The 14,468-nt window shown below is 40.9% G+C and overlaps 1 long non-coding RNA gene across 1 annotated transcript; it reads right to left on the reverse strand.

The window, feature by feature from the left end:
- Positions 1 to 10,339: 10,339 nt before the first annotated feature.
- LOC134224778 (uncharacterized) lies at positions 10,340 to 13,247 on the reverse strand. Its single transcript, XR_009983060.1, has 3 exons — positions 13,028 to 13,247; positions 12,860 to 12,937; positions 10,340 to 10,467 (listed from the first exon to the last, which is right to left on the reverse strand). It is a non-coding gene; the product is annotated as an uncharacterized LOC134224778 (long non-coding RNA).
- Between the last annotated feature and the right edge of the window lie 1,221 nt (positions 13,248 to 14,468).

Raw genomic sequence — 14,468 nt, forward strand, 5'->3', positions numbered from 1 at the left:
GGCACAGTTGCTCTCCCAGGTGCGAAGTGTGCAAGCGTCCAGGCGAGTGGATAGCAAGTATACTAGGATCGAGCTCCATTTATCTGCTGGCTCACCAAGAGAATTGAGCACAGAGAATTGTTGCTCGAACCGATCGACCAAACCAAGTAACTCGTCGGCAGCCTCCTTCTTCATCGACGGAACTTCGAAAAGCATCCTAATGTGAGATTTGATCAGCTGCCGCTTTTTCTCGTACCTCAGCCGTAGGGTTCTCCAGGCATCTCTATACCCCTGCTTTGATGTTTTGATCGGCTCCAGCAGACGTGCAGCTTCACCCTGGACGGATCTCTTCAGATACTGGAGTTTTTCGACCAAGCCAATGTCCGTGTGGGAGCCTACAGCTGAATCGAACAAATCTCGAAAAGCGCACCAGTCTTCGAGCTTCCCGGAGAACTTGGGAAGGTTCAGCTCCGGAAGCTTAACACAGCGGAAAGGTGGATTCGATTGGGCGGAGGAATTTACGGGCGTTGACATTTTAGTAATGTAAAATTCACGGAGGGAATAATAACGTGCATCGAATTTTAATCGCTCAGATTGAAGACTCACCGGATTCTCCCTTTCTCTTGGTAAAGCCTCATACTCAGCTGCAGAGCGATGAAACAGCTCATATAGTGACTCCAGCTTTTCTGACCACGCCTGGACATGCCCTGGTGGCGGTTTCTCCTTATCAAAATCCTTCTTGTAGGACTCCAACAACGCTACGGACTCAACAATTTCTCTTCTTCAGCACTTCCTCCGACATTTTTGCTACTTCTTTTTAGCACTATTCCAATTTTCCCGGTTTGGCAAACTTTTCGTCCAAACACAATTTTGACCAACGCGAGTCCACTTTACTCCGTAAACTTCGTCCCAACCGTGGCGCTTCACACAAACACTCACGGTGACAACCATCCCTTGATTATGGCTCGTCGTGTCACACGCACTGAGTGGCTATTTTCTGTGATGGCGAAATTCCACTGCGGTCACTATCGGGAAAATGGTTTCTTTGCTCTTCAATTGCAATTTAGTAGCCTCTTCAACAGCGCTCTTTGCCACTTCAACGGCTTTTAAGCACTTTTTGTTCACTTGTGGCACAGTATCCGGCTCGAAGGACCAAATTATGTTCAGTAATTAGTCAAACAATTCGATCAGCGGACTGTATTTCACTCATTCACTGTATCACCTCAATTTTGCTTCCTCTTTGCAACGGATAATTCACCACCCTTTTTACCAATTCCCGCACTTTCGACCACTACGAGATTGTTCCCCTTTAACGCAGGTGCACACACGGTAATAGCATTTCGATTTCTTCCACTGCAACAACCAACAAAAACGAACTTTTTCGTGGGGAAGATAAACCGCTCGCGACGAGATTTTATTCCAACTTTTTTGTTTATTTATGTTGCGCATAAACATACTGGCGGAAGGGTTGCCAGTTTTACTAATTAAGCTATTTACAATATAAGTATGCGCAGTATGGGTAATTTGATGATCAAAATTCTGTACAAATGATTTTCTTAATTCTAGGATTAGCGTACTTAAAGGTAAGGTTAATTATTTACAAATTCATTATCTATCTATATACAATTTCAATTTTCATTTCCAGGTTATTTAGGATTCCGTGAAGTATTAAACAGGTCGTTTGGCTGAAACGATCATTTGGCCGTAAGGTTCATTTGGCCGAAAGGGTCATTTGGACGAAAAGCTCATTTAAATGAAAGGGCCATTTGGCGGAAAGGCTCATTTTGCTGAAAGGGTCATTTGGCCGAAAAGCTCATTTGATCGAAATGGTTGTTTGGCCGAAAGGGTCATATGGCCAAAAAGGCCATTTGGCCGAAAGGGTAGTTTGGCCGAAAGTGTCATTAGGCCGGAACAGTCGTTTTGCCGAAAGGGCCATTTGGCCGAAAGGGTCTTTGGCCGAAAGGGTCGTTTGACCGAAATGGTCATTTGGCAGAAAGGGTCACAATAGGAATAGGACAGACATCGCTGTAAAACGTGAGAAGCATGAAGTGAGTGGTGAGACGCACTTCGCGCTCCTTATTTTTAACAGTGAGATGTGAGAAATGAGGAATGAGAATTGAGACGTCTCTCCTCTTACTCCAAATTTCTCACTTTTCAAATGACTTGTTCGGCCAAATATCCTATTCGGCAAAATGACTTTGCAAAATCTTTTTGCCAAACGAACCTTCCGGCCAAACGATCCCTCCGGCCTAATAACCCTTTCGGCCAAACGACCCGTTCGGCCAAAGACCCTTCCAGCCAAATAACCCTTTTGGCCAAATGACCCTTTCCGCCAAATAACCCTTTTGGCCAAACGACCTCATTTCTTACAATGAGAAGTGAGAAATGAGGAATGAGAATTCAGACCTGTTCGGCCAAATGACTCTGTGGGCCAAACGATCTTTTCGGCCAAATGTCCCTTTCGGTCAAATGACCCTTTCGGCTAAATGATCATTTCGGCCAAATGACTTTCGGCCTCATGGTTTGTTCGGCCAAATGGTTTTCGGCCGTACAGGTTTCGGCCAAATGGCTTTCGGCCGTATGGGTTTTGGCCAAACTCCGCCCAAAACATTTTAGCTTAAGGGGTCATTCAACAATGATGTCACATGTGTTAGGGGGGGGAGGGGGTCTAAGATTTTGTGACACTGCATATACTAGGTATACAAAAAAGAGTGACAGAGGGGGGAGGGGGGGTCAAGAAATCTCAAAAAGTAGTGGACGTCATATTTGAATCGTCCCTAACATCGCCTAGTGCCCACTTGTCATAAAACGAGTTTGTACTATTCCGTTCAATTCCACTACTTTATTGTACCTTTGACAAATACGTGTTTCGACTTCAACAGTCAGGCCATCTTCAGTGTCTCGTACTTGTAATCGAGTCAAGTACGAGACACTGAAGACGGCCTTACAATAAAGTAGTGGGATTAAATGGAATAGTGAAAACTCGCTTTATGACAGATGAATACATTCCACTAAAAGCAGAAAAAAAAATCTTATCTCCTAGTGAAAATGAAGGAAATTTGTACTCTCTTCATAGATGTCTCGGGAAGGAAAATTTGTTACTGGGTTGGGTAAATACTTGGTAGCTCTATTCGACAATATAGTTTGTTTGTGAATAAAAAATAAAATGAAAAGTCATAAGTTTATTTGCGAAGCGTCCAAAGCAGAGTATAGTAACCCGAATCTTGCAAATCTTCCAGATCTACCTGAAACACGTCCGATTGCACACCAATTAATTTACTCACTCTGGATGACAGAGAACATCTGTTGTGAGCACATTCTATTATATGTTTCACAAAGGGCATATACCATAATCAAAACAGCCCGAATGATCTTTGGTTACGCGTACTTTTACGTGAGTGAGAAGTGAGATGTGATAGTTGCAAAGTGAGGATAGTGTGATATGAATAGTTAGATAAACAGAAGCAAGGGGTGAGCAATGAGAGATGATAATTGGATAGTGAGAAGTGAGATGTTGAGAAGAAGGAAGACAGAAGTAGAAAGATGATAAAAAAGAAGGAACAGAAAAAAATCGTTTCTCACTTGTCGTTCCTAGGCTCTCAGTTTTCACTTCTTACTGCTCCCTTCTCACACCTCATTTACCATTACTTACTTTTTACTTCTCTCTTCCCACCTCCCTCCCCCCACTATTCACTTCTCATTTCGCATTTTTCACTATACATTTCTCACTTCGCCAATCTCACTTTTCAGTACTACTTCGCAATACTAATGTCGCACTTCTAATTTATCATTTCCCATTATTCATTTCCCACTACTCACTTCTTATCTCGAATTCCTCACTGTTCACTTTTAACTTCTCACTTCTCACAATTCAATTCTCACTTCTCACTCCATACTTCTCATTTTTCACTTTTCACTTCTCACTTATACCTTCTTATATCTCACTTCTGACTTCATATTTATTACTTTTACTTCTAACATATAATTTTCCCTTCTTACTTTTCACTTCTCACTCCTCATTTCTCACTTCTCACGTCTCACGTCTCACTTCTCATTTTTCACTTCTTCTAATTTCTTCAAATTGCTTCAAATATCTCACTGCTAGCTATAAACTTTTTACTTCTCACTATTTATTTCTCACTTCTCACTTCACACATCTCATTTCTCGCTTCGTATTTCTCATTTTTCCCTTTTCACTTCTCACTTCTACATTCTTGTATCTCACTTCTGACTTCTCATTTCTCACTTACCACTTTTCACTTCTAACTTTTTCCTTACTACTTCTCACTTTTCTCTCCTCACATAGAGTTTCTCACTTCTAACTTCTCACTTTTCATTTTTCAATCGCCACTTCTCACTCCTCATTTCTCACTCCTCATTGAACCCACGACCCCAGCATGCTAGACCAAATCTTTCACAAGTTGTGCAACATAGTTAATCCTGTCCGGGTCGTCAATGCACGGAAAATAAACATACAACTTTGATTGAATCTAGCTTTTCATACCTTTCATATTTTAAGTCATATCTCACTTTTCGTACTTTTTTCACTCTTCATACTTTTCACACTTTTCACAATATTTTAATTCAATACTAAATTTTCAAATCGACTTATCACTTATCTGATTCAAATACCGATTTGACCAAACTGATAGCATTCCCTCGCAAACCAAAAACATCGTAACGTAGGTGAAGGATTGCTATCAGACTCCCTAAATCAAAGTTTAAAGCCTCGTTGTTTCCAAAAGCAGACAAGTCGTTTTGAAAATATGGTATTGAATTGTACTATTGAGTTGCCCTTCGAACGAGTGAACTGCTGTTCCACTGAATTGGAAGGAATTACCGCTTGGTACGCCTCCATACAGGGCGTCCAACCTACTTAACTGAAACAGGGTCACATTGGAAAGCGCTGAATATCCGGTTCGCCTCGTTCGACAGCCTTAGGTCACACCGGCATCTCAGATGATGGCAAAACCTTGCCTTTACTTCCTTGCTCTGTTCTTGAGATAATTGATGCAAGGTACATCACCACCAGCATCAAATCTTATTGTCGCTTTAATCCAGACAAAGCCGGAAGACAAACTCTGCCCTGTCGAATATGAAGTGAATTGAGGACGGGAAACGAAGCAGATTCTGCCTTTATCATGTAACGATAGGATGCTTCTTGTTTCAATTGACTCTCGAGTGTAATTGTGAACGTGTACGGGTGTATGTGAGTCGCCATTCAGTTCCTACGTCGATAATAATTGGAAAGATTTGCTGACTTTCATGCTTCATCCTGGAGAGGATAAAATCCAGAGTTTCATTAGCTTAATCCTGCTCGCAAACAAACACACTGCTAATTGCTGCCCTATATATAAACGCCCGGGTGGATTAGTGAGGGGAAATGAAGAAGCGAAACCGTGTAGGAGTTGGGAGAAGTGTTTGTTATCATTGTTTGAAGAAAGCAAAATATTGTGTGTGAGGCCTGTTTCTGTGTTACATCAATTACATGAATTCAAAGTTATGGTGACATGACTCACATGCAGTGTTTTAGCTACACCATTAATTAAGGTAATCTTTTATTTCCAAATCTTATTTTTAAATGACTTCACTGGAAAGTCAACGTTTGGTTCTCGGGTAAGGTACCTCGGGGCAAGTGGGACCTAAAAAAACACTAGTTCAGCAAAATCGATGAAGCATATTTAGAAAACAGGGTATTTCAGGACATTAACCACGGATACATCATTATATGCTTCCGCTGTTGAAGTGTAGACGTGTTGTAAGCCATTTATTCAGTTACAAAAATATTGGTAGTGACTTAAATAAATTTACCTGTGGGACCCACTTACCCCTTCAAACGGGGCAGGTGGGACCTATTCTGCTCTATGGAGGTTTATTGCTTGTCAGACTTTTGTTTTTGGCAAAAGAAAGGGATAACAATGTTAGCAGATATAAAATCAAGACAAGAGCCGGTTTCCCGTTTAATTGTCTGTTGTCTGGCTTTACATTAGCTTACTTTCTTACCAAATGTGTTAGATGGAAGAGATAAGCAAATCTTTGTTCACTTTTCGAATGAATGTTTCTCTGTTTAACATAAATTATTACATAAATCAGAACTTCAAAAGGAACGTTTTTATTCAGGCGGTGTTGTAAATTTATAATAGAACGAAGTGGCCAATTTATGTCTTAAGCACTTTATTTATCTGAAAATCTGTTAATCTGATGCGAAGTTTAAAAATAACAAAACACAAGACAAAACCTGTTGATCTACAGAATAAGTAGATTGTTTGCACTGTAAACGGAAAATTGCTCTTTTCCATGAGGGAGATAATTTTCGGAAAGTATAATACACATTTGGTAAATCAGCTACTTCTTAACAACTAAACCAACGATATAAACTGCATTTGATTCAGATCCATATGATATATGAGTGTCGAAGTTATTTTCCACTAGACAACAATCTAAAAACAGGTAAAATGGTTCTATCAAAAATGTTGTTCAAATATGTCCCACTTGCCCCATGTATGTTAAAAATCAAGGGAAAGTGAAAATTGCAGATTTTGGCTTTAATCAAAACTTTTAAATCGTTTTTGATGTCACACAATTATTTAATTGCTCAAAATATTCATTTTCCACATCAATGATGAATTTAGAAACAACTATTTCGTTGGAAATCTATTGAATTAAAATAAAAGTGATAGGTTTTTCCGGTAGTTTAAAGTCATGATTAAACAATACCATTAATATGGTGTCGCAAATGGTTTTGAGTCCAATTTTTTTTTGTGTCAGGCTAATTCGTTGATAATTCTCCTTCATCTTTCTAGAACATTGTTACCATTAAAAACGTTCACCGATTAATCGGCAGCCATAGTACCCACTTACCCCGTATTTTCACTTGCCCCGGGGTACCTTATATAAAACGCGGTCAGAAATCTAGGTCCCCCATTCGTGTAATAATTGAACCGTTTGTTTGAGAAATTGCATATGTGACATTTTTGGCCAAAATGAGATTTTTATATATTCTGTATCCTCGTCCAAAAATACGTATTCTGGCAAAAAATACGAAAAAAAAAATATTTTTGTTCAGGAATGTATGAGAAAATTTTCATTTGTTTGAGAAACCACATATGTCCACGTACTTTGAAGAGCAATTGTGGAGTACTGCTTACATTTTTTGCACTGAAAATGCCCCAAGGTGTTGAGTTTTTCCAAAAACTATTGATCTGTATCGAAGAAATCGAAAGATTCGGTACAAATTTGTTCGAAAACAGTTTTTTGTTGTTTTCTCGAAATAGTGTAAAATGGACTTATGCAGTTTCTCAAACAAAAGATTCAATTATTATTCAATGAATAACATTCCATGGTAGAATTTTTGAGGTCAACAATGTTCTAAAAACATATTCAGCACATAAAAATACAGCATTCAACTACTGAGTCATAACAACAATTTCAATTGTTAGAAGGAAATTCGAGATTTACGAACAAAATTACACATTTTTTACACCAAAATGCAAAATGCAATGGATGCAAAAATAGCAGCCAAATCAATGCACTTTCAAAAGATAAACTTCAAAGCTTTCTATTACAAGTGATTTTATTTGTATCTCGTTGTATCCTCGTCAGACATTTGTAATTGAAAAATAACTATTTTTCTACATGTTCGGGTCGGTCTTTGGTATAAGATAAATAATCATGGTTATAAAATCATCTGGTCTTAATTACAATGTCTGAAACTCGATTCATGCATATGCGCAACATGTGATAGATTTAGTTTGATTCGTAGATTTACGTACACTGTTATACCGCAACTATAGGAACACCCACGACTATCGGATCGTTTGCCCTACTATGCTAGACTTCAAATAGTGAAATAAAAACTGGGGTCAGATAGATTTATGGGTGTCTTAGCCTATTTTTGTCAGTGTACTCACTTACAAACAATTCGTCGTTTAATTTATAGCACATTGGGTCTGCTAATATCATAAAACCAAACCAATCATGCTTCATGATTGATTTTTTTGTTGGTTTTTGAATTCAAAAGAGATTACCAGTTACAGCTTGACAATTTTTCTTATCGAACATATGGAATTGGTTAGACGATTCAGTCTACAAAAAGATACAGTGCCATCGACAAAATAAACACTGTTAATCTGACCAAGGTCAGCCGGTAGAACATACGTTCTTGGTTAGTCAGTAGTTCGTTTGTAGATTTGATTCAATTATATGACTTCCTTTTGTCTGTTGGGCCATGTGTGAGATATACGCACCGCACCTTAGGGTGATGATAAAATGGAAGGATAAAATTACCACCAATTCAGCAAGTAACCTAAACCGTAGCATAATATATCCATAAATACAAATCTAATTATTTCACTTGGATTGATTCAATTTAAAACATATCCAAATCAATAACTGTTTTGTGAATAATATTTATTAATAAAGCATTGCAATGCCTAGACCACGTCTGCGTCAAGGGAAGTAGTGAAAATTCATAACCCAAAACTTCTCAAGATCAAACCAAACTTCGACTCAAGACAGCTCCCGCATGGTATTTGAAGCTGCATTTCCCTGCTGCTGTATCGCTCTAATTCACACACACTCAGTGCGGCACTAGTGCAGTTGAAGCTGACGAGTTGGTGCAGCATTGGAGCAACTATTGGTACGAAGTGTTGTGAATTCTGCTTGGAATTCAATCATGTCTGTGCACACATGTGCGAAATGCATGCTTCCGGCATTAATCGACTGCTATTTTTGGCTCTGTACTGTTTGGCCCGACGTGATAGAAGCCTAGTCGACCTGACAGCCTGTTGAATCTGACCCCTGGCAGATGGAGTTAGGTTGTTATTTGTGTTTACAAGCGATTGCATCTTGCAACGATTTGTTGCGTTTTGCTGGAATTGGATGGTTTTTGCCGACCAACGTGTTTTCGGTTTAACGATGTCTGTTAATGGAAATAAGTTACTCGTTCATTATGTTTCCGATGACGTACTACTCATGCTTTTACCATTTAAATCATTTAACAATCACTTTACTAAATCCGAAGATGATTTTTTTTTAATATACCTATATTAGAAAAGGGTCAGAGTAAAAAAGACACTGGCATAATTATTAGAGCACGATAAAGTTCACCTGATGCAACTTTTATCAACTCGGTTATTCAGAACGAGGGGTGGGTAGAACCGTATTTAACTGCAAGCTTTGCTATCAGCAGCCCACAAATTTCCGGAGCTGACAGAAACTTTTAATGGACATTTTTCCTCTTCGTTTAATGTCTTCATTTTACTGGCTTCGATATTTATAGTCTAAGGCGTAAGACAACCCAGGTTATTGAGTTTTCAATGCAGAGTTCATTTCAACTAATTTAAAAAATAAAATTTTACTCTATACCCAAGAGGCTAGTGTACTTGCCACACAAGATGCAACAGCGGGCTATTAATTACTGTGAAAATGCTAATAGAATACTAAGTTAAAAAGCAAACCAAGTTCCAGTTGGAGTCTAGAGCCATTGAATATGAAGAAAAAGAATCGTGGTAGAATCTCATACAGTGCAAGTCATCATATAGCTAACGCAACTACACTTTAACCAGGGATGTCAAGAAGCGGTGGTGATAATATTTGCATAGTTTTAAAATTCAAATTTCCAAAATAATTTGGAAAAAATGAGCGAATAAGAACGACCCTCCGGTATTGCTGCAGTCATGGAATCTTAAGTACAGTCGATTCTCCAAGTCTCCACTGTACGGTCGAAGAATAAAAAAATCAGAAGGGTTTTGTACAAGACACGACCGCAAGGTAGACGTTGAACAACGTAAGGACATTGGTCAAGCAAGGGTTAACACGAGAGAGCGCAGAGGCAGAAATCTATTGACCCCTGTCTATCACGCGGTGTCAGTTAGCCTGTTTCGTTTTAAGATGCACATAGCAGGAGATAAGAGATAAGGGCAATTTGAGTTTATCTGATATCTCAGTAGACAGCTGATCCCAATAAATAAATTGTAGATAGTTACAACCAGACCGCCGGGAAAAAAAGTGAACATTGTGAATTTCACGAAGAAAAGTGCTTGTCGTCGGTGAACAAAGGCCGACGAGGAAAACTGTGCTTTAGTGGACGCGATCATTCGCCATCGCGAGTGGAATTGAGTTGCCACAATAGGGCACAAAGGAGAAGGCGCCATCGAAGACCTGCTAAAGGATCAATTCGCCATTGGAGGTTGGCGCCATCAAATTCAACGGGAGCAGAGTGACATAAAGGGAAAGTGATTGCATGTTACGATGGCTTGATGCATGTGGCCAACTGATGAAAATTCAATAAATCTTATAAACTCATGTGAGTCTTTATTTCTTGGTAAGGTGCATGAGTCGTGTTCGCTTTTCTGTTGGTCTCGGATTTTCCCCTTGGTTCTGTTGGTTGTTGCTTTCCCGTGGTTGACCTCCCCTCGCTGCTGTTGATTGGGTTGTACAGTTCTAAATCTGTCTGTTTGAATCGCGTGCGTGGAACGTCGAGTAGATCTGTCACAGTGAGATTAAGAATCGGTGATTATGATTAATTGCTGTAATTACTTTGACCGGTGCAGTGCAGTGAGTGATTTACGTCCTTTGATGAAGCGTGAGCCCATGGTTCAGCAAAAAGTGGCTACGGTGGCAAAGTTCGTCGAAGCTTTCGACAGGGATCGTGACGAGTGTCAAATCGAAGTGCGATTGAAAAATCTAGATGAAGTGTATTCAGATTTCTTTTTGCTGCGTGAGAAAATCGAGCTGCTGATGGAGGATGCGAAAGTTACGGAGGAAGACGGAAGCGATTCCAAAAAGGATGAGAAAGAGAAGAAGGATGCTATTTCCCGCGAACGTCGCAGAGAAGTTTGAAAACCGCTACTGCATGGTGAAAGGATCTTTGCTGAAACTGCTTCCGACAAAAGTTTCGGTTCAGCGAGTTGATGGGAATTCTGGTGGGCAATCCGCACAACACTCCAAGGTGAAATTGCCAGAAATCAGTTTGCTTACATTCAGCGGCAAACAAGGAGATTGGGAAATGGTTCGGAACATTTTCCGCAGTCTGATCCATCAACCCGATGGACAAGTTCATATACTTAAGGACGTCACTCAAAGGAGATGCTCTGATGGAAATAAACACCATTGAACTCTCGGCCGTCAACTACGAGGTTGCAGGGCAGGTTCTCCAGGAGCGCTATGAGAACAAAAAGCTGATCGTCAAGGCATACTTGGATGCACTTTTTTCGATGGAGCCGCTCAGAAGAGAGTCGTACGACGGACTGAATCAGCTCGTCAGCGAATTTGAAAAGAACCTGCAGATGCTGGAAAAGATTGGTGAACAGACAGCTCAGGGGAGCACTATACTGGCATACATGCTTTGTGGTCGGTTGGACACAGCGACACTACGTTTATGGGAGGCTCACCACAATTCCAAGGACGTTCCGAAGTATAAGGACCTGGTGAATTTCCACCGCAATCAGTGTTCAGTGTTGCAGTCAATAGTCCCATTGAAGGCAAGCAGCTCAGATCAACGTCAGTCGAAGGCGTCAATGTGTCATGCTGTGGTGAAGACGTCGAATAAATGTCCATTTTGCGGGGATTCTTGGCACACCCCATTCCATTGCCTCAAGTTCCAGAAAATGAAGATTGTGGAGCGAAACGAAGCGGTTATGAGAGGAAAACTTTGTCGTATCGTAACTGCCTGCACCCTGGTCATATTGCCAGAACATGTGACAAAGGTGACTGCCATTCCCTGCCAGCAGAAAAACCACAACATCCTGCACGTCATTCCGGTAAGATCCTTCGTTCCACCCGCGTCGAGTAGAAATCAAGAAGCTAGCCCACCACAACGCCAATTTCATCGGCAACCACATTCCAACCCACAGCAACCGAACCAACAAGCACACACTCAAGCGAACAATGCACCCACCCATACTACCAACTCACATAGCACAAGACCACCACAGCCACAACCAAGCACAAGTCAAGCCAGCACAAGCCACACGTACATTGCATTACCCAAGACACCTACACAAAACATTCTTTTGCCAACGGCACTCATTCGAGTTAAAGACCGTTTTGGAAACGTCATGCTAGCTCGAGCATTGTTGGATTCCTGTTCCCAACATTGCTTGATGACTAAGGAGTTCTCGAACAAGCTCAAGTTCCGAGTCTCACCCACATATCTGTCAGTTCATGGTATTGGTTCTGGGCAGTGTGTGTCAACAAAGTTAGTTAGTGCAGGAGTGTCACCGAGGTCACAGAAGATTTCTCCGTTCGAAGAAGAGATGCAGTTTTTCGTCCTTCCGAAGCTGACTTCCTCATTGCCGACCTCCAGCTTCAATCCTTCGGAATGGAAACTTCCCAGGACAGCTCTTTTGGCAGATCCAAACTTCTACGAAGCCGGACCAGTAGATGTGATCATCGGAGCAACCCCAAACTCCATTGTTGGAGCCCTCCTAAACACAATTCCACGCTTGGTATTTTGAGGTACTGACGCACTAGTGAACACCGGAGGAAGAAGAGCGCTATTCGTCCTCCAGGACTCCGCAACGAGGTCGTTAACGAGTATGGCCAACTCGGACAACGGTCTCAATACGATGAGAGTTCGATGGGAGTATGTACACCACTTGTCAACTAGTACCAATTATCGCCATCGGGATGTGTAGGATCGTTATCAGCGCCTGGGGCGCCACGGAGGCCAACCGGCCTCCGTCTCAGGCAAGTCTCTGTATGGTTCAATAATTCGGTTTAAAAAGCACCCGTTCATCTATTTTGTAGCACTGTATGCAGGGGCCAGAAGGCCCGTTCGGATTGTACCGCCACTGAGTCACCAACCAGGACAAAAACCACCAATCATCATCGCATCACCGTAGAACCAGATCAGTCAACCAATAACCAACCGTCTCACCAATGTGGAAGTTTCGATTGGACATCGTCAATATCATCAGCATCACAAGCATTTCGTCGTAGAACATTCAACGGTACCCTGGAAGAAACAGTCAAGCATTAATTAATCGATCAAGTATGCGGAGAAGCGGCTAGTAGCAGCAAACGTCTTATGTATATCGTCAAGTACAAGCACAGAATCGTCCTCATCGCCGTCGTCAGGCTAGGCAACAGAAGTCCAATGATTTCATCGTTTTGGAGCAAGGTATCGTCGTCGTCGTTGTCGTCGTCAGGCAAAGCAGCAGAAACAGAACGTCTCGCAGTGAATAGCAGCAACCAAATATTTACTTCCGAAACTGGGTCAGCATCCATCCAACTCGATAGTGGAGAAACAATACGTCCAACAGTAATATTTCAATAGAAATTTCATCGGTCAACCGGCTACCGACTGTGCAAATTATATACTTAAGTTGAATATATTGAGCATATAGTTGAGTAAAACCAACAGAGTGTAGAAGTAGGTAGTTAGGGGAAGTGGGGGTAGCACGCCCATAGGGGTTAAAACGCGCCACCCCTGAATAAGGTTAAATATCCCCATTTTGATTATTTTCAATAGTCTATACGATAAAGCAATGAAAAACATTGCCATTGGATACATATATTTCATGATTTTTCTCTAGTTATACATGAAAAACTCGAAAAAACGATTTTTGCGTGTTTTGATGCAATTCTAGCTCGGTGGAATTTAGTCGTTCTGTCGCTGTTATACATTGATAAATTAATAATTGAGCCATGAGCCATGCTGCTTACTCGTGTTCTTTATGTTCCACACGAAATCGTCGTCAAAAATGGTTTTAAAACGATTTTATGGGCCTTCAAACTTCTGAGGTCGGTGTGGGGCATTACGCCCATGCTCATTTCGTATGACCGAAACAGCTGAAACATTCGGTTAATTGCCTTAATGTAGGCAATTAAAATGAAAATCAGTACGATAAGCACATGCGCGTTTTAACCCATCCACTGGCGCATCTCACCCCGCATGGTTTCAAAATCATTTTTTTTCGGGTGCTTTTTAAAAATCAAATTTCTGTGCAATAAAATGGACAATTAGATATCTGTTATCGGCAGATATGCTGTTCTTCAGTATTCGCTGATGAAAACTGGCTGAAATGGTGGTTTTCATTGATAAAAATGGCATTTTCCTTAACGTGGGCGTCCTACCCCCAGTTCCCCTATATTGAGATTTCAAGGCGGCCGGTATGGTCAAGCAAGGGTTAACACGAGAGAGCGCAGAGGCAGAAATCTATTGATCCCTGTCTATCACGCGGTGTCAGTTAGCCTGTTTCGTTTTAAGATGCACATAGCAGGAGATAAGAGATAAGGGCAATTTGAATTTATCTGATATCTCAGTAGACAGCTGATCCCAATAAATAAATTGTAGATAGTTACAACCAGACCGCCGGGAAATACACGTCGCTCGTACCGAATAAAATTCAATGTTTTTGCACGGAATAAAGTGTCGCGATTCAATTAAGCGAGTGTTTAATTACAGCTTCTGGAAGTGTCCGAAACCGGATCCGTTTCCCGCGCGAATACAGACATCTTTGCGATGTTTCTTCTCGGATCAGCTT

Source organism: Armigeres subalbatus, chromosome 3, assembly GCF_024139115.2.
Source record: "Armigeres subalbatus isolate Guangzhou_Male chromosome 3, GZ_Asu_2, whole genome shotgun sequence".
NCBI classification, from domain to species: domain Eukaryota; kingdom Metazoa; phylum Arthropoda; class Insecta; order Diptera; family Culicidae; genus Armigeres; species Armigeres subalbatus.